Raw genomic sequence first — 19,436 nt, 5'->3', positions numbered from 1 at the left:
TGAGGTCGAGAGACCAAGATCATAGCATAAACCTTACAAATCAACAATCTGATAACCAAGTAGATTACGATAAGAATAGAAATTTGTATGATTGTTAGAAATGCCTCAACCCTGGAATTCTCATTATTACTATTTACAATCGTGTTTGCTTTGCGATCGTCACAAATTATTATTTTTTATTCATTAATTTACATTTTTATTCATAAATTCCAAATCATCTTGATTATTTTCAACACTTAATACATCATTGTCTAAAACTAAAAGTTGGTTGAATTTCTAGTTGCTTAGTCCTCGTGGGAATGATATCTGACTGTCTAAGTCACTATATTACTTGTGAAGACCCGTAGTAGCACATACAAATCTTCCTGGAAATAACCGATACTTACAATCCTAAAGGGGTGAATACTGATTATGTCAGATTGACACTCTTTCTTTTTTATTTAATTGGGGAAGCAAAGAGGTGGTTACATGCTGAACCACCACTCTCTATTACTTCATGGGAAAATCTGGCTTAGAAGTTCCTTATTTGATTCTTTCCATCAGGGAAGACTGCACATTTGAGAAGTGAGATTCTGAGTTTCAGACAGAAAGAATGAGAGAATCTCTACCAAGCTTGAGAGAGATTTAAGGGTATGCTCAAAAGTTGCCCTGACCATCATCAGTCTAATAATGTTCTTGTTCATACTTTCATTGAGGGATTAGATCCAAACTCCAAGATTCTTTTAGATTCAAAAGCAGGTGGGCAAGCTCTTGAAAAGACTTATGACGAATTGTACACACTGCTGAATCGGATTTCACAAGGGAATCCTGATTGGCATGCTGATTCAAGGAGTTCCCCTAAGAAGGTTGCAGGGGTATTGGAGGTAGACCAGTTTACTGCATTACAAGCACAGATTGCACCAATGCAAAATCATATAATTGCTCAGCTTAATAATATTAAGTTGGGGATTCCATAAGCAGCAGCTATAGATAATGTAGTCTAACAGGCAAATTCCTGTTGTGAGGTTTGCGGAAGTAGTGAGCATGCCACAGATACTTGTACAGATAATCCAGATTCTGTCAACTATGTGGGAAATACGAATCATCAGGGATAGAAGAATTTTGGTAATACATATAATCCCAACTAGAGAAACCATCCCAATTTCTCATAGGGTAGAAATCAGGCACGAAACACTAATTAGTATAAGGGGCCAGTGCAACAAAATCAATAGCAGGTTCAGAATAATCAGGCTACTGCTCAAGCTAGTAATATGGATGAGATTATGAAGCAGCTTTTAGCTCAACAAGCATAGTTTGTAGCAGAAGTGAAGACTCAACAAGCGCAGTTTGCAGCAGAGTTGAAAAGTCAACAACTGTTTACGAGAAATCTAGAGTTGAAACTCGATCAAATTATAGAAGCACAGAATATAAGACCTCAAGGAGCTTTACCTAGTGATATAGAGGCAAATCTAAAGTAGGTAAATACAGTGACAACAAGGAGTGGGTTGTAGTTAGAGGAGGCAGTATCTGAGCAGGCTAGTCCTATAACCACTGATGATGATCTCAAGGTCAATGAAGAGAAAAAGGTAGAAGAAAAAGCTACAAGTGATTAAACTCATAAAGAAAAGAAGACTCTACCTCTACCATTCCCTCAAAGACAAAGGAAGCATCAAGAGAAGGCCAGTTATAAGAAATTTTTGGATCTTCTAAAGTAGGTTCAAGTAAATCTTCCTCTTGTTGATACTCTATAGAGTGTTCCAATATATGGAAAGTACCAAAAGGATATAGTGGAGAATAAGAACCGGTTGACGGAGTATGCTACAGTTGCACTTACTAAAGAGTGCAAATCCAAGATTCAAATAAGCTACCTACGAAGCTAAAGGATCCAGGTAGTTTTACTCTGTAGATCACTATAGGGTAGACCATCAGTACTCGTGGATTATGTGACTTGGGGGCTATTATAAATCTTATTCCCACATCAGGGTACCTGAAGATGGCTCTTACGAGTCCTAAACCCACTACTATTGTTTTGAAGTTGGCAGATAGGTCCCTTGCTAGGCCTGATAATATTATTGAAGATGTCTTGGTGCAATTTGGATCCTTAATCTTTCTGGTGGACTTTGTAATTCTTGACTTTGAAGCTGATCCTATTGTTCTATTTATTTTGGGATGGCCTTTTCTAGCAACAGGATAGTCATTAATTGATGTAGCAGTAGGGAAGATGACAATGAGAGTGCATGATAAAGTAAAGGTTTTTGATGTGTATAAGGCACTAAAATTGCCAGCTATATATGAGGAGTTGTCTGCTATATGCATTATAGATTAGGAGTCTGATCAGAGGTTATTATTGTTAGATGATCCATTAAAGCAATCTTTGGTGGGTCGTTATCCTTATGAAAATATAGAGGCATTGAAATTAGTTCAAGTCATGAATTCGCCGGTCATTAAAATAAGAAAATTGCCTTTTGAGCCATTGAATAGGACTATTGGTCCATCCCCCAAAGCTTTAATTGATGAAACTCCAAAATTAGAGCTTAAGGTTCTTCCTCCTCACTTGAAATATATTTACCTTGGTGACAATGATACCTTGCCTATTATTTTGTCTACAGAATTATCTAATATGCAGGTAAAGAAAGCAATAATAGTTTTGAAAAGGAGGAAGAAGGCGATTGGGTGGCAGATGTCTGACATTACAAGGATAAATCCAGATTTTTACACGCACAAGATGCACATGGAAAAAGGTTTAAGGGTGTAGGAACAACGTAGGTTAAATCCAGTGATGAAAGGCGTGGTATGAAAAAGGGCCATCAAGTAGCTCGATAATAGGATTATTTATCCAATTTCAGACAGCAAGTATGTAAGCCCAATACATTGCATCCCAAAGAAAGGTGGGATGAATGTTGTTACTAATGAAGCAAATAATCTAATTCCCACTCTCATGGTGACTGGATGGAGAATCAATTTTGACTATTGGATGTTGCATAAAGCCACAAGAAAGGACCACTATCCCATCTCTTTCATTGATTAGATGTTGGATACGTTGGCAGGGCAGGAGTATTACTATTTTCTTGATGGTTATTCAGGTTATAATCAGATCACCATTGCTCCCGAGGACCAAGAGAAGATGACTTTTACTTGCTCATATGACACATATAAATTCAGAAGCATGCCTTTTGGCCTCTGCAATGCACCTGCAATATTTCAGAGATGTATGATGGCAATATTCTATTACATGGTTGAAGAATTTGTTGAGGTATTTATGGATGACTTCTCTATTTATGGTGATTCTTTTGATAAATACTTCCAGAATCTAGATCGAGTCCTAGCTCAATGTGAAGAGATAAATTTAGTGCTGAACTGGGAAAAGTGTCACTTTTTGCCAAAGGAAGGAATAGTCCTTTGCCATAAAGTGTCATGTAAAGGTTTTGAAGTAGATCCTGGAAAAATTGAAGTTATTGAAAAAGTACGACATCCAGTTACATTAAAAGAATTATGAAGTTTTTTGGGGCATGTAGGTTTCTACAGGCATTTTATTCAGGGTTTTTTGAAGATTGCAATCCCAATGTGTAAATTGTTAAAAAAAAAGGCCAAGTTTGATTTTGGGGCTGATTGTCAAGAAGTCTTTGAGAAGATGAAAAAGAAGCTGATAGAAGCCCCTATTTTGATTTCTCCATATTAGAAGTTATTATTTGAATTGATGTGTGATGCTAGTGGCACGGCTGTAGGAGCTATTTTGGGGCAAAGAAAACATAAGGTATTTCACTCTATTTACTATGCTAGTAAAGTCTTAAACGATGCCCAAATAAATTATACAGTCACTGAAAAGTAGATATTAGTGGTGGTTTATGCATTCGACAAATTTAAAGCATATTTGGTGAGCACAAAGGCTATTGTTCACAAAAACCATGCAGCCATCAAGTATCTTTTCAATAAATAGAAAGAAAAGCCTAGATTGATACGGTAGATTTTATTACTGCAAGAGTTTGACTTGGAGGTTCGTTATCGAAAAGAAGCAGAAAATCAATTGGCAGACCATTTGTCAAGGTTAGAAACTCATGACTTTCTCTGCATTCGAGAGGAATTTTTGGATGAAAAGTTATTATCTATAAAAGAGTATGAAGTTCCTTGGTATGCGGACATTGTGAATTTGTGGGCAAGTGACTTTTACCCTCCTGAAAGTAAATTCAATAGAGGAAGAAACTGCTTCATAATTCTCGTGCTTATATATGGGATGAGCCATATCTTTTCAAGCAGGGCCCGAATGGAATTATACGAAGATGTGTTCTGGAAGCTGAATTCACTCAAGTGCTACAAAAGTGTCATTCATCCCCTTATGGTGGACATCATGGAGGTGAGAGAACAACTCGAAAAATGTTGTAATCTGGTTTCTTTTGGCTAATATTGTTTTAAGATGCAGTAGCTTTTATAAAGATTTGTGATCAATGCCAGAGGTTAGGTACCATTTCAAGGCATCATGAGATGCCCCTAAATAACATCCTCAAAGTTGAAGTATTTGATGTTTCGGGGTTTTATTTTATAGGACCATTCCCACCATCAAATGGTAATTTGTACATCTTAGTGGCGGTTGATTACGTATCTAAATAGGTGGAAGCTGCTGCTTGTCCTACTAATGATGTGAGAGTAGTGTTGAAGTTAGTGAAGAAGCACATATTTTCTTGGTTTGGCACCCCAAGAGCTATAATCAATGATGGAGGTATGCACTTTATTAACACTTGGTTTAAGAATCTTTTATCTAATACGGTGTAAGGCACAAGGTGGCCACAGCATATCATCTATAAATGAGTGGACAAGTTGAGGTCTCCAATCGGGATATAAAGAAAATACTGCAGAAGACGGTTAATGGGCAATGGAAGGATTAGGATGAAAAGCTAGATGATGCATTATGGGCATACAAAACAGCTTATAAGACACCCATAGGGACCTTCCCATATCATTTGGTTTATGGTAAAGCCTGTCATTTGCCCGTAAAGATGGAACATCAAGCTTATTGGGCAGTTAAAAAATTTAATGTGGAGATGAAGGCCACGGGAGAAAAAAGATTGTTATAGCTTATTGAATTAGATGAATTTCATCTCAATGCTTATGAGAACGCAAAACTGTACAAGTAGAGAACCAAGAGATGGCATGACAGGAAAATTCAGGACAGAGTATCTGAACCCGAACAACTTGTTTTGCTATTCAACTCAAGGCTAAAATTATTTTTGGGTTAATTACAGTCTAAGTGGTCTGGGCCTTTTGAGGTAGTACAAATGACGCCTCATGGAGCAGTTGAACTATGGAACAAAGAGAAGACTGAGAATTTTTTGGTGAATTGACAACGTGTGAAGCATTATTGGGCTACTCATGGAGACATGCACAACGTGTCTATTATTTTTGCTGATGAGTGAGACTGAGCTAAGTCGTGCCACGCCATAAAGTAAGGCGCTATGTGGGAGGCAACCCACAAATGTAATGTAATAGGTAGTTTAATTTTTAGTTGTTAAAGATAAAGAGAAAAATACAAAAGATGAGTCGTGCCACGACCAAAACTAAGGCGCTGAGTGGGAGGCAACCCACTTTTTCTTACAATAGTTTCTTTTTTTTTGTTTGATTTATAGGGATGAAGAAATTTGAACCAAGGAGAACATCATGTCCAAGGAAGCAATCAGGATCGAAAAAAAATTGATGTGTAAGTCATGTGCAAAAATCAGGTAAAAAGGTTGAGAAATGCACTGAGAATGTAAATTGGGATGCCAACGCATCGCAGAACCGGCTAAAATGACAATTGTCAAAATTCAGTGGTCTGGCGCGATACCCACGCGTCGCAAAACCCTCCAAGATAACAATAGTCAAAATCCAGTGGCCTGGCGCAATACTATCGTGTCGCGGTGGGCTGTTAAGTGGCAATTGGTACTTTCCAGTAGACTGATGTAATCCTTCTGCATCACTGTGGGGGTACAAATCGGACAAAATATTTTAGGTGAACCTGATCCGACTCGGTTTTGGCCCCTTCCCTTTATATATATTCCCCCTTAACCCTAATCCCCTTAATCTTTCTTTTTAGAGTGCCGCCTTAAGATCCCCACCACCAAAAAATTTTCTCGTTCACTCTCCTTAAACGAAGAATCAAGGTCACTCTTGTTCCTTCCCCATTCATCACCAAAAAGGTAAGTATTTTAAGTCTTTTGACTTGGTATTATCTATTTACTAAGGGCATTTTGCAACTGATATCATGTTTGATTTGAATGGGGCATGTGATTTAATATTAATGTTAGGTTAGCCTTGCTCATTTCAACTCTATTAGGTGCGAGATTTTCATGGTCCATAAGATTTTCTGATAGAAATTGTATGTTATATCATTATGAACAATGAGGTGTGGCTTGAAATTGTGCAGATTGAAAGTACATTGAGTGAAATTGATTAGTCACAGTCCTGCTCTGAATTCCGTTTATGTTGCTTGCTGTTGTAAACGTGTGTCTAAATGTGTAGTTGGGTAATAATGGTGAAACCATGCACTTTTCCTATCAACTCCTGACTATGCCTTATGATAACAAAGGTACAATTTTAAGGGTTGCCCGTTCTAGTGTCCATGTTTGCATTATGTAACTAAATGAGGTACATGTATTGGGGTATTTTGATTTTGAGTTCTTATGATGAAATCTTATCGACCAATTTTTATATGGTGGTAATTTTCCACACTGTTTGAATGTGTTAATCATGGGGTAATATGCGTTACCATGAAGGGAAGTCTGTGTACCTTGCGTTGTGATGATGGACTGATATATAACAAATTAAGTGTGGGATGAATAAAAGAGTTGTAAAAAAGGTGGAATTTGGAGTGAATGTGCATGATTGAATCATTCTTGTAGTAATGTGCATACCTTGTTTGTCGACCCCTTATTTAATATACCATGATGTTAATGAATATTCTAATTTGGAGCTGTTTGAAATTGTATCACAATCGCATCAACAGGATGTAACGAATAGTGAACATTACTGTGGATAGCTGTCTCTGTTCTTAAATTTGAGGATTGCTTGAGTTAATGACATTCTAGGGTCCTAATTTATTTTGGTTTAGCTAAAATTTGACATGCTTGCATTATGGACCCATGTGTGTGAAATATTTAGAATATAGGGAAGTCTGAGTACCCTGTTCTTATTTGTGCACAATTGAGCTAACAACTAAGAGTGGGGTGTCGATTGAGACCCGTTGACACCTATGACTCAGTTACTCACTTATTAATTGCTTGTATTGAATGACAGGTACCATGGATCCCCAATATCAGAAAGGAAAGGCCAAGGTTGGTCCCTCTACACCAGCTAGGAAACGAAGTAGGCCATCTAAAAATCAACTTGCCAGGGTGCCCCGTGCTCTACCATTACAGCGTGGGAAAATGAGGAAGTTCGGGTTCAAGGCAGTCCGAAAAGTAGGAAAACAATGGTACTCAAAAAACACTGAAGCCCAATACATTCCGTAGGTCTTCATTGATAGGACAAGCCTGCTAAGGGACTGCCCAAGCAGAGATGATGAATTGAGTAGCTGAATATGAACTTCATCTTTTATCAGCCTACTGAGTGCAACTTGCACTTAGTACACGATTTTTACGCTAACTGGGATCCAAGTGACCCCGATCATGAATTGAAGATTCGAGGTAAAAAGGTCCAGTTCACAGCTACGGATATTAATGATTTGCTGGGTATACCTGAGGCGAATGCAAACTAGTTGAGGCAGTTCATTGTCACTCCTTATGCTTACATCAGACATTTGTTAAGCGGTACGCGCTCATCTGCAAGGTGGACCAGGCATTAAGTCACCGACTTTCACTCATCTTTCCCCTATGCACAGATGAACAAAGAAGCCCATATGTAGGGACGCATTGTATATCATTGCCTTGTCCAAGGCAAACATATGACAGAGTTTACACGTTATTGGGTATGTTTAATTTATGCTCTAATATGTAACCATGTTGAGATTAATGTGGGCCAGGTCATTTTCTCTGCTATGAAGAAAGCACACTATCAGTCAGGCCGTTGCTATAGTTTTGAAGGATTGCTGACTCAGATCTTGAGGAGGCATACGGTGGATAAAGAGGAGCTGGATTACAAGCCGGATATTGTCACTCGCCTGGTTGATATCAAAACTGCTAGGAGCACCACTGGGGCCCAAGGCCCAGTCCTGACTATGGCCGAGCGTCAAGTTTGGGCTGATAAAATATCTGCCTGGATGTTTGGCCTATAGATGTTGTAGCTGTAGATAGGGGGAAGATCTGCAACGAATGAAGAAATTCATGCGGTGGAGTTAGATTACCCCCTAGGCCATCATGCTTGAACTCTGCTGCGGATCGAGCCTGAGTTTGTGGAACCTGTTGATGATGACGTGTCTACTGATGCTAAGAGAAAGTACCAGGACTCGAAAGATGAGTCAGACACTGAGGATCAATCTGATGAGGGTGAGGGCGATGCATAAGTTGATGATGTTTATGATGAGGATGGTGCAGATAAGGTCATGACGGTGATTGTGCCCTTTGACTGAGCAGGGAGCATGATGCCACCTTGCCTTTTGCTTACTAATAGCACTGGGATAATTCTATGTTTAAAGTGTGGAGTGGTTATCCTCTATTTTCATCTCTGCTTTCTATCTTGGTTTATTTTGGTTGGACAATTTCTATTTATTTTGGTTAGACAATTTCTATTTCTTTTATGTTTTGTTGGATTGTAATTGTTAGTAAGTTTAAGGATGGATTTGTGCAATTTTCCCTAAAGGCATTTTCTGCATGTTGTTATCAGTTTAAAGTAGTTGTTTTATTTATTTTCTCCCTCCTTGGCTAATTTCAGTTTACAGTATTTATTTATGCCCTCTTTGGAAATTCAAAATAACCCATCATAGATAGTGCCTTCCCCCATGATAAATGGATGACGACCATCTTAAGGGGAGTTGGTCTTAAGAAATAAAGGATTGATGAGAATCCGATCCCAACTTTAGAGAAGTGCTTTATGTGGGCCATATTTTTTTGCAGTGATTTGGGCTAAATTGAGTTTTAGCAATGAAAGAATGTCTGAAATTTCAAAGTATCTGATTATAAATAGCTTCATCTCAATAGGTGAAATATGAGTTGTTGGCTTAATGTTGAATTTGACAAAGAACAAGATCGGGAACCGTAAGGATCCAATTTAATTTGTTGCATGCATTGTGAGTGTGAGTATTTGTGAATATTCTACATGTATAAGAGTATCTAGAACTTTTCCGGTGTGTTTAAAAAGCAAAATAAAGGGTGTTGGATGAAGGAAATGATTTAGGTATTTCTTTGTTAGCCTAATTGTAAAGACTTTATTTACCTACCCTTATGCATGTCCTTAGTTAGCCCCATTGAGCCTATATCGTAATTTCTTTGGTAGCCGCATATAAAGCCTACTCTCTTCTTTGATAGACCTTGCTTTGATCCATAGCTCCTAAGTGTTTTAGTAAAGATGATTAAAAGAGTAGGGAGTGTGAAAGTGAAGTAGGGGAGAGGTAAAAGTGAATCCCTAAAGAAATAGTTATTTGTGTGTTTAATTGTGATGGTTAGGAGTTATATAAAATTTGAGAGAAATTTTAGTTTTTGTAGCCCGATTTTTATTACAATGAACCTGTTTTGGCCCTAGTCCATTTTGATTACTGTGCACCTCAACCAAGGTGAATGTTTTAGTTGAGGGTGACTATGGTAGGGATGCGAACAGTAAATGGGTGTTAAATAAGGAGTTAAGAATCAAATCGTGATGTAAAAGAAAAAAATACTCCTACCATAGGTTATGTTAATGTGCTTGATAAATTGGGGCAAAATGAATGAGGTGTGAAGGTAATGAAGTGGAAATTGGGTTGATAGAATGTGATCTTGATTGAAAATTGATGTGTATTAAAGTGCTTAGGGAGATTAGTCACTATTTCCTAAATGGTTCCAACCCGTCCCTTAGCCTACATTACAACCTTGGAAAACCTAATTGATCCTACTTTGCAATATCTGACTATTAGTGGAGTAGTACACTAAAGGCAAGCTTATGGCTCACTATCTATTATGTATGAATTCTTTGTTGAGAGTGAGCGATTGAATTTCGATATGCCCCTAATATGAAAAAAATTAAAATATTGTAAGTGGTATGGGGAAACTTTATTATTATGAGGGTGCATGCGCGAGAAAATTCGAATTTCTAGTTGTGTTATTCGATTGAGTGATTTGGTTAAGTTTGCCAACAAATCAAATGTCACTATTGAGATAGTGAGGTTTGAAATAATTTGTTCATGTGCATAAAAGTAGTTTTGACATGTGTTGAGATGAAAAGTCATTGCCATAAATTGTAAGCACCCAATTCAAGCATAACTCTTTGGTTGTGATGTGAAGATTGATTGAGAGATTGTGTTTATGTTTGTTCAAGAACGAACAAGGTTTTAAGTGTGGGGTGGTGATCTTGGGCGTATTTATATGTCCAATCACCAATATTCACCTAGATATAGACTTGTTTTGAAAGCTATAATGTTCTATTTTGAGTGTAAATTGAGCTTTAATTGTGTTCTTGATATAATGGATATGATTAGCACTTACAGGAGTAGATTGTGATGAATTATACATGATTGGACACATTAAGGATATGCAAGGGTAAAGAAGAGTGAACAAAGGGTGAACATATCTCAGCAACGCAAACTGGAAGTTAGAAATTCCTATTTGTGCAGTCGGCGCATCACGGAGAATGATCAAATGGCGATTGTCAAAAATCAGTAAGGCACCCCGAAATCACCGCATCACGGTAAGGAGATATTTCCCAATTGACAAGATTCCAGAAAAAGGACATGATATTACCGCGATGCGAAAAAAATTCCAGTTGCTAGTTTTTCAAAATCTGAAACTTAGCGCATCACGGAGAAGGATGAATTCACAATTGTCACAAACCAGTAACCCTCCGCGATATCACCGCATCGCGGTGATGAGCCAAGTCGCGATTGGCCCAAAATAGGACCTTCTATGATAACCTAAATTTGCAAGGAATTATGGCATTTGACAGCACGGCGTGACACGCCAGAGGTCCAAATCGAGTTTTTTATGCCCAGCTATAAAAGGAAAAATTTCAGAACAATTTGGACACTTTTGAAAATCATAGTAGCAACGGAAAAACACAAAATTCTCTCTCTTAGGGTTCTTAGAATTTCTTTGAACTTCTTCAATTCAAGATTAATTCTTGGTATGATTAATTGCTTATTTTTTATGTTAAATTCAACCATGAGTGGCTAAATACCCTTGTTCTGGAGTTGAGGCCAAAACATGATTACTCTTTGATATTCTTTATCGTAGTTTCTTTTTGGATTATCTCTAGGTTTTTCTTAATTTCTTGAGCTTACTATTTTGATGAGTGGCCACCATTAAAATAATCTATATTTCTATGTGAGTCTGGGAGGAGAATCATAAGATAGTACGAAGAAATTAAGAAGCAAGGTTCTTATCCTTTTATTAAATAAGGGGTTTGAATAAGCATCTAGGATAGGGATATACCTAGAAGCCTTGCTTGGTTCAATTGAAATAAGACAACTTTATGAATCTAGAATAATTGTTGTATCTCTGTGGGAGTTGTAGTTGCAATATTTAATAGATAAAAGATTTGAGGTCTGAAAACCAAGATCATAGCATAAACCTTGTGAATCAACAATCTGATAACCAAGTAGATTGCGATAAAAATAGAGATTTGTATGATTGTTCAAAATGCCTCAACCCTGGAATTCTCATTATTACTGTTTACAACTGTGCTTGCTTTGCGATTGTCACAAATTATTATTTCTTATTCATTAATTTACATTTTTATTCTTAAATTCCAAATCATCTTGATTATTTTCAACACTTAATACATCATTATCTAAAACTAAAAGTTGTTTTAATTTCTAGTTGCTTAGTCCTCATAGAAATGATATCTAACTGTCTAAGTCATTATATTACTTGTACGATCGCATGCACTTGTGTGTGCATTTGAGTCCAACAATAGACTCCACTTTTTCTTCTTCTTTGGAAGCAGTTGATGGATTATCAACTATGATATTATACTCTTCAGTAGTAGCTTCTACTGTGACATCCACCTGGAAAGCCAGAATTGTCAATGCTAATTACAGATATACAACAGATTGTCTATCTGTTGAATAGATGAGTCTTATGTTGCAACAGATGGATCATCTGTTAAGACAAATTCAAATAGAAAAAATAGAGCAGTACGATAATTTTGAACAGATGACCTATTTGGTGCAAAATAAGACTCATCTGTTGGTACAAATTAAAACAGTACAAAAACCTGTTTGATTTGCTAAAACAGACGAACATATATTGCAACAGATAACGCTTCTGATGCAAAATGTTAGATAACAGTTGCAACAGATGTATGTATCTATTTGATAATTTTTAGCAGATGTAACATCTATTGAAATGGATATGTGTCTCTTTGTTTGTTGGAACAGATAATATATATTCACCTTCTTCAGCTCATACTACTTTCTTATGGCCCTTGTACATTGAACAACGGTACAAGACAAAGACAGAGGAGTTGCAATTCTGCTTTTTTGATACTTGATGATGCCCTGGAAATATCTTTCCTTCTCATATTATACACTTTGATCTCAAGTGGAGTGTATGGATATGAAATCCTCGTTAATGGAATGACACCCCTCTTAGATGGCATTTTCTTTACAGAAGTAGTTAGTGCATTAATAGCATTAATTACTCGATCATGTTTCTCTTTGCAGTCTTGACATTTGCATGCAGAATATTCGCTAGAAGGGACAAAATCTGTATAACCAGTATGATCATAATCATAGTGGCTTGTTGTTTTAAAAACTATAAGAGGAGTATTATTAGCACAACAACAGCACCAGCACCACTACTACTACCATCATCAACAACAATAAGCCCACCCGCTAAAATTATTTTTCTTGCGATGGTTGTTGCTCCAAAAAATTCCATTTTTATTCCATGAATAACCTTAGGGTCCGATAAAGTTTGAACATACCATCAAGTAAGAAAAATGGCATCTTCAACTCTCGATTGGTCGGAACAAGCCACGGATGGACAATCTAAAATAAATTAGTACATATATTAGAATGATGATGAAATCATTTAAAATAATCATTAATTAAAATAAAAACTTGATTAGAATTAGACTTACTGCTTCCTTCAGGGGATTGAAACTATCAAGAAATTTTGCATTTTTACAATTTTGGCCGACAACCATCTCACGATTCTTGGACAGGAAACTTCTTCCTAGTAGTTCACTTATTGTCTCAAATAAGAAATGACTTCAAATGCCCAAGCCTATAACATAACGACAATAAATCTAAAGTAATATTGAATTAAAAAAATGAATCATATCATAATAAAAGAAATATTTACCATGAAAGCCCATAAAAAGCCATATAAGTTGACTGTCTTTAGCATTAATGGAGTCAACAAATATTTAATAGTCATTTTGAACCTTTCATAACCCTAAGGATAGTTGTTAAATGCCTCAAGATCCTCGGAGAGATTTATTAAATAGAGGCTTATGTTATTGTTAACATCTCTCGCCTAAAGAATATTATGTACAAACCAAACCAAGCACAATGATTGCTTATGCTTCTTTGAAAGTTTTTTACCTTTCAACGTTTCTATCAAATTTTTATTTTTGAAGCTTGGACCAACAATGGACACCAGGTCATCACGATCACTCAACTTGCCTTTGCCTTTTTTTGGGTATGCGGGGTGCATTTTTGGGGTTAGAGTAGGTATAACTTGAGAAGGAAGAGGAGGATAACATTTTAGTCCAGTAACTATGGCAAACTCCTTCAAACCAAAACAAACAGGCATGCCACAGTAATTTATCTATGTCTCATCCATATTATCTTTATTTTCATACATAAATCTACGCTTGAGAAGATCATATACCATTTTTATTTGAAAACAAGTATTGTTGTCCTACGACAAATCAAGATATTGCCCAAAGTAACTTTCCCTGAAATAAGAATCCAGTTTTTGTTCTCGAAGTATTTTTCTGAATGCATCAAAAGATTTTCCCATGGCTGACTTAACCACGAAATAACCCATTAAATCTGTGGCACCATCGCACTGCATTCTCACAGAATAACGATCAATACTGAAGGTTTTGACAAACTCTTCGGTAGAAGGACTATTAGCATTTGGATCATCTATTTTGAAACATTCATCTTTTTTGTGTTCATTATCTTCTACTCTTGATTGAGATAACACTTGTAAAGCAAGCTCATAGAGTGGTGGATGTAGCCTGGCTGCTTCACTTGTTCCTTTACTTGAACTTGATTCAGTTTCTTTTCTTTTGGGAGCCATATTATCTTAAATTAATAGGCACAGAAAATAGATTATGATTGATTAATGCATCGTTAAAAAGGATAACAGTAAATCTAACATACAAACAGTAAAATAACAATTCTAACAAACCACATATCTTTTTCGCCAGGTATGTTATCTGTTGCAATATATAACCGACCTGTTGCAACGGATGAGTAAATTGTTGAAAACAATAAAAATAGATCACTCATTTGTTGCACTGGAAAGGTTATCTATTGCAACATATAACCAAGCAGTAAAGGATGAGTAATCCATTGGAAAGAATAAAAACTGATTACTCATCTGTTGTACCAGGAAGGTTATCTATTGCAACATATAACCAACCTATTACAACGGATAAGTAATCCATTGAAAATAATAAAAACATATCACTCATCTATTGCACTAGGAATGTTATAAGTTGCAACATATAACCAACTTGTTGCAGCGAAGAAGTAATCCGTTGGAAATAATTATAACAGATCACTCATCTGTTGCACTAGGTTGGTTATATGCTGCAACAGATATCATATCTGGTGTAATAGATGAGCGATCTATTTTATTATTTTCAACGGATCACTCATCTGTTGCACCAGGTAGGATATCTATTGCAGCATATAAGCAACCTATTACAGCGGATGAGTAATCCATTGGAAATAATAAAAACAAATCTCTCATATGTTGCACCATGTAGGTTATCTGTTGCAGCATATAACCAACCTATTGCAGCGGATGAGTAATTCATTGGAGACAATAAAAATAGATCACTCATTTGTTGCACCAGGTAAGATATCTATTGCAGCATATAAGAAACTTATTGCAGCGAATGAGTAATCTGTTAGAAATAATAAAAACAGGCCACACATCTATTGAAATAGATGACTCATCTGTTTCTAAATGAGTTATCTATTGGATCAATATTATTTAGATTTATTCCAAACAGAAGAGTCGTCTGTCACAACAGATGAATGATCTGTTGTGTTCATCTATTATATCAAATGTTTCATCTATTGAATCATATGGTTAATCTGTTGCACCAGATGGTTAATCTGTTGCACCAGATGGTTAATCTATTGCATTAGATGGTTAATCGGTTGCATCACCATTTTTACCAAGAAAAAACAACAAATCAATCCAGCAACATTAACACAACACACACACATTAAGAACATCAACGATGACTAAAAATCACCAATAAATTGAATCAACAGTTGGACAACAAGAAATAACAACAAAAAATTATATTTCACACCAAAAAGAGTAGAGAAGAAATACCAAAAATTAGGATTTATTCAGTTCACATTTCAAATTTAAGCAAGAAATATTGAAATGGTTAACCAATCTAGAAAAGAAGTTGGCTCAAGTCATAATTTTTTACCTGTGAAATAAGAAATGGGACGACGAAGAACTCGAAGTTGTTGTTGCTGGAGAAGTTGGCTCAAGTTCCTCTATTTCTTCACGTCGATTGACGGTTGAAAGTCGAAAAGGAACTCGCCCAGCTATTTGTCACCAGAGCTTAAAGTGAGAAATTTTACAGAACTGTTGATTGGGAGAGAGTCGAGAGACTGTCTCGAGAGAGGAGAGAGAAAGTTAATTTGGAGGAGAGGGGTGTGGATTGATTTGTATTTTTAAAAAAATTAGAAAGTCTTGAAAATATTAACAAGTCCACAATTAACTTAATCAAGTTTTCTAATTATGTTTGACCCTTTAAGTTGATCAATGTCATAAATCCTTCATTCAAGACTTAAAAGATACATTTCCTTCAATTTTCTCAACTTACTTGCTAGTTTGTATTTGTCACTTGGTATTATACCTGAACCAAAAAAAAACTATCTTAATGTAATTACTTGAATTGATAGAGGTGGTATGTGTCGAAAGTTAGAACAAACATTTCACATATCCAAAAATATTCAAGATACACACAAAAATAAAAAAGCTTCAAACAATACCTCACACTTCATTTCTTCTAATTTTTTCTATGCAAAGCTGTAGAATCTATATAAACATAAAAAATAAAAAAAAAAGTAAGCCCTTGCAAAAGTTATATAACATGTATTGTTTGAGGGGATTAAGTAAGGGAGGAAAATATATGAAAAAAGTGTAGTAGCTTAAGAGTTAATTTAGAAGATTTTTATCTTACAATTCAAATATAAAATTTTAATCTCAATGCACATATTTTCTCTACATAGAAAGGAACATGTAGGAAAAGGAAACAATTGATTTAATTATACCTACTGAATATACTAAAATTAGTTGTGTTTCATATTTTAAGAAAATATTAATTAATAATTGTCTTAATTTAGGAAAAATATTATATGATTATTTCTATGAATGTTCTTACCTATCAATTCAATACAAATTCAATTTTTGTTTGTTTAAATTCAAAATTTTACAACTTTCCATTCAAATTAAAAGATTTTATCACAATTCAATATTTTTTTCAAATATGTCTCACAATTACTAATTGATTATCCTATGATCTTGATTTACGCAATTTAAATTAAATCATAAATAATTTTATCATGTAATATAGATTCTTATACACATATATATATTTATGTCAAATATAATTGATTATATGGATAGTTTTTTTAACAATAACCCTTTTCATATACATCACTTGATTTGTAATTGATTATTTCCAAATTGAAATGATATCATAAATATTTAATTGAACCATAGTATTTTAAAAATAATTATATTTATTTCTACCATTTTTATCCATCAAAACCATAAAAATAAGTTTGGGCTAAAATAACGAAAAGAAAAAAAAAAGTAACGTGAAGAATTTTGATATCCTAAAAAAAATTTGAGTTTGATGCATTAAATATTTAATAACAAAATTAATTCACTATCGAATTAAATTTAGGAAGAATTTGATTATTTTAAAAATATATTTTATATTAAATTCAATCTATATTCAATTATTTTTGCCTCAGTCTATTCAAATTAAATTCCTAATTTATTTTAAATATTCTTTCCGAATAGATATTTTTTTATAGTCCAAACTTATGAGTATAAAATCATTTTATTGTTTAGCTTAAAAAATATTTCTTATGATTTCCAACAATATTCTATTTGAATTCTTATTAGATTTTATTAAATAAATTTTATTGTAAAAATGTCATTGTTTAGTATAAAAATGAAAATTCTCATCATTACCAACAATATTTTTATTTTAATTCTTATTAGATTTTAGTAAATAAAATTTACTGTAAAAATGTCAAATGGCTGCTACTACTATTATTTTTTACCACAATATGAAATAATATTAAAGAAAATAATATGAAATTATAATAGTTTTAATCAACTAGAAATAAATCTTAATAGTTTATACCACAATATTCTAAATTTTAGTCTAAACTATCCTTATTTATTATATATATAGATTAGCAACAATATTCTATTTGAATTCTTATAAGATTTTATTTATTGAATTTTGTTGTAAAAATGTCATTGCTTAGTATTAAAGATAAAATTCTCATCATTACCAACAATATTTTTATTTGAATTCTTATTAATTTTATTAAATAAATTTTATTATAAAAATGTCAAATGGCTAGTATTTTAACTAATAATAATAATAATAATAATAATAATAATAACAATAATAATAATAATAATTTTATTAAATTATTAATAATATTAAATAAATAAATAAATAAATAAATGATCAACTAAACGTAGAATGATATGACATAATTAAATACTAATCTTAATATGAAATAATTGAACAACCATAATAGTTTTAATCCGATAGAAATGAATTTTAATTGGTTTTTACCCCAATATGAAATATATTAAATGGAATAATATGAAATTATAATAGTTTTCATCAAATAGAAATGAATCTTAATAGTTTATACCACAATAGAAAATAATATTAAATAAATAAACAAATAATCAATAAAAATCATAAATAATTTTCATCCAATAAGAATCAATCTTAATGGTTTTTTTACCACAATAAGAAATGCATTATAAAATAATATTAAATATTTAAATAATTAACAAAATAACTTTTTCTTATGAAATGATAATTTTTTGTTGTTAGAATTCAAATAGGTAGTTCTCAAAATGACACTTGTCTAAATTTTAGGCTAGACTATCCTTATTTATTATATCTCTCTCTATATATATAGATATGAAATAATATTAAAATAAATAATATGAAATTATAATTGTTTTCATCAAATACAAATGAATTTTAATAGTTTATACCACAATAAAAATAATATTAAATAAATAAACAAATAATCAATAAAAATCATACATAATTTTCATCCAATATAAATCAATCTTAATTTTTTTTTACTACAATATGAAATAATATTTTAAATAATCAAAAAAATAAATATTTTTGTTATGAAATGATAATTTTTTGTTGTAAGAATTCAAATAGGTAGTTCTCAAAATGACACTTGTCTAAATTTTAGACTAGACTATTCTCCTTTATTATATATATAGATTTGTATAAAGGCAAAAAGATCTTCAAAGCTCACTAAAACATGCTTACTAGCATTATCTTTTAGTATTTATAGATTACAATAATTACAATATTTATTGCTTTTGTGGTTTATGCTTTGATTTTCATTGATTTAAAATTGTCTAATATTTTTCTTAACTATGATAGCATTGACTTGATACTATCAATTTATCCAACTCTATTAAGCTATAAATGGAGAAGAAAACAAATTTTATATGAAATCTTTTTTTGACGTATTAATTTTCTTAAAAATTATTTAAAATGAGTTATATCACATATTAGTTGATAATTACACATATCAATAGCATCTTTGTATATACGAAAAACCTAGTTTCTTATGTTTATATTTTCAAATTTGAAAAGAAGTTGTACTTTTGCTAACACTGCATTACATTTTAGTATGTAATATGGTAGAATTCTGGTGTTGAATAAATTGGTAAAAACAACTATTTTTACACATTGCCAAAAAGAAATACACTCTTTTGCATTTGAAAAATATTTCATTACATGTTATGTGGTGAAATAATAGAGCTAATAGTTGAAATATGATTTCAAAAAATTTCAAAACAACAAAGCAAATTAAATTAAATTATTTAGAAATAAGAGGGGTCCTCAGGTATAATCAAGAA

At 33.4% G+C, this 19,436-nt stretch overlaps 1 long non-coding RNA gene and 1 other non-coding gene across 2 annotated transcripts; one reads left to right on the top strand and one right to left on the bottom strand.

Annotated features, from left to right (window-relative positions):
- Positions 1-554: 554 nt before the first annotated feature.
- LOC124889863 lies at positions 555-661 on the bottom strand. Its single transcript, XR_007048777.1, has one exon. It is a non-coding gene; the product is annotated as a small nucleolar RNA R71 (small nucleolar RNA).
- Positions 662-5,589: 4,928 nt separating this feature from the next.
- LOC124889356 lies at positions 5,590-8,788 on the top strand. The gene is made up of 2 exons (XR_007048293.1): positions 5,590-6,146; positions 7,243-8,788. It is a non-coding gene; the product is annotated as an uncharacterized LOC124889356 (long non-coding RNA).
- Positions 8,789-19,436: the final 10,648 nt, after the last annotated feature.

Source organism: Capsicum annuum, chromosome 12 (assembly GCF_002878395.1).
Source record: "Capsicum annuum cultivar UCD-10X-F1 chromosome 12, UCD10Xv1.1, whole genome shotgun sequence".
NCBI classification, from domain to species: domain Eukaryota; kingdom Viridiplantae; phylum Streptophyta; class Magnoliopsida; order Solanales; family Solanaceae; genus Capsicum; species Capsicum annuum.
This window is presented reverse-complemented; position numbering and strand designations above follow the sequence as displayed.